The sequence below is a fragment of the Cyprinodon tularosa genome, unplaced genomic scaffold, assembly GCF_016077235.1.
Source record: "Cyprinodon tularosa strain WSP-4 unplaced genomic scaffold, ASM1607723v1 ctg95, whole genome shotgun sequence".
Taxonomy (NCBI): domain Eukaryota; kingdom Metazoa; phylum Chordata; class Actinopteri; order Cyprinodontiformes; family Cyprinodontidae; genus Cyprinodon; species Cyprinodon tularosa.
The window spans coordinates 1,162,212-1,164,360 of NW_024039729.1; the positions used below are offsets into that span (position 1 = coordinate 1,162,212).

The window sequence follows — 2,149 nt, forward strand, 5'->3', positions numbered from 1 at the left end:
GATTTTCCTTAATTTATAAGACTTTATGCTAACTTTTTGTACTGAGTGCTGTGTCTCGCTTCTTCGGGTGCAAGTTTTTCCTTCACTGAAGCTAAGACTACAAATCTGTCACACTTCTGGGGTAAAAAAAAAACAAAAAAACAACCCCAAAACAAACAGTTTGTGACAACTAAAAGTTTACTTCGGCAATCAACATTTTCTGCATGAGGATCTTTGTAAGAAAAGTGTTTGGTTTTTGCCTTCGGATAGAGTTACCTGAAGCAAAATGTTCCCTGTAAAAACAAAAAAACAAACAGCCTAAAGTATATACATTGAAGCAAAAGCACTAATACTATCTACTGATAGTTTGTCAAATTATACCCCCCCCCCAAAAAAAAAAACAAAAACAAAGAAAGAAAGACAAGGAAAACCATAGTAAAAAAATAAAATAAAAAGTTATGTTATACATAGTTAAATGTAACAGAAACTCCATGATTTGATTTTTTTGTTTTTGTTCTTGATAATGTAAGCCTGGTTGCTGATTTTATAAGCAACACTTCCCACTGGTGGACATTCCTTGAATTGCTTTTATTTTGCTGTGAAGCACCAGACATTCACCACGGAACTCTTGGACGGTCAATAGGTTTTCACATACTTTTTGTTTATTTTTTTTTATATGAGTTTAACAGTTTCACTTGTGCCACTGCAATGACAATGTTCTGTATTGTGCTTTTACAATTACAATGTGTGCATGCAAGCAATAGCATATTAGTAATAATTAGTACATTGTATCTGTTTTCTGAACATTTTAGATAAAAGTATGTAGTGAAATGCTCTAATTAATTAATTAAGCGTGTCAGACAGAACCTCCAAACGGAGAAAACAAACGTAATTTCTATATAAATAATTTATAGGCCTATAGAATTGTCAGATACGTTCTTGATTTTGCCTGCATCTGTCATAGTTAACTTCTTTCTTGTTATGAAATATTTGCTGAACAAAACTCCCCCGGTAGCCTTGTTTCCTTTTTTTTTGATTGCAAACCCAGGCGGTTTCTGATTATATACATATCTTTCGACGATGAGGATATATATTTACTGTAGCCTATGTCATAGTGTCAGACTTTTTAACATCTAACTTTACAAATGTGAACATAATACAAAAATCTCTTTGGCCATGGTGTTGCAGTGACGACTAGAGCTTCGGTCGTGTTAAATGAAATGTTACAAGCGTAATGATCTGCAAAAATCGCCTAAAAAGTTATACCCACTCACTGCCGAAACCCGGGATCGAACCAGGGACCTTTAGATCTTCAGTCTAACGCTCTCCCAACTGAGCTATTTCGGCTGTTGACGGCACTATGTACACGATTGTCACTATGTTCTTCCTACGTAGATGTTTAATAGTCTGGACACAAGATGGCGTTACACATCAGTAAGTCATCTCAAGGCAAGATAAAATGATGCTGTAAAAGGTTGTCGTATATAGCTCTGCAGACTGATTCTGTCTGTACAATACGAAAAAGTGTTAATTTAACCTGTAACTGGGAGTCATGGTCCTCTGAGAAGCCAAGATTGTTTTTTAACCAGTAAAAAAACTGTTTTCTCAAGCTTCTTGCGTTATAATACCAACTTGTTTAAACTTACAATATGTTGCCATTTTTAGCTGAAAAACCATACGTCTAACAAACCGATCTTTCCGTGGCATCTCTAATTTGTTTAGGAAAAATGGAGATCCAAGCAAAAAGCCCAGATCTACAGAATGATCAAGTCATTATGTTTGACCTTTCAGTACCAAACTGCTGTAAAACAGACTGTTGCTAGACATTTCTCTTGAGCTTCAGAACATACAGAGCCAGACTGGGTGAGAAGGCCTTCTAAGGTTCCCTGGTGTGAGCCACATGGAAAAGAAAGCCTGCCTTGCTGTCAGCCTGCCTGCCTGCTGAGCTCCTGCTGGATATACTCAAGCTTTCCAAATGGACATGGACAAAAGGTTTGCAGGTCTGGTGCAATAAGGGACAGAAAAAACAATATGTCGTTTGATGATTTTTTATCATTGCATGTGTTTACTGATGAATCATTAGACTAAATGTTATTGGTTCCTAATTAAGGAAATCGTTTAATAAAACATTATTTGGCCAAATAATATTTTATTCACCTCGTGGATTTGC

The 2,149-nt window shown here is 36.0% G+C and overlaps 1 non-coding gene across 1 annotated transcript; it reads right to left on the reverse strand.

Moving 5' to 3' along the window:
* Nucleotides 1-1,253: 1,253 nt before the first annotated feature.
* Nucleotides 1,254-1,326, reverse strand: trnaf-gaa. The gene has a single exon. It is a non-coding gene; the product is annotated as a tRNA-Phe (tRNA).
* Nucleotides 1,327-2,149: the final 823 nt, after the last annotated feature.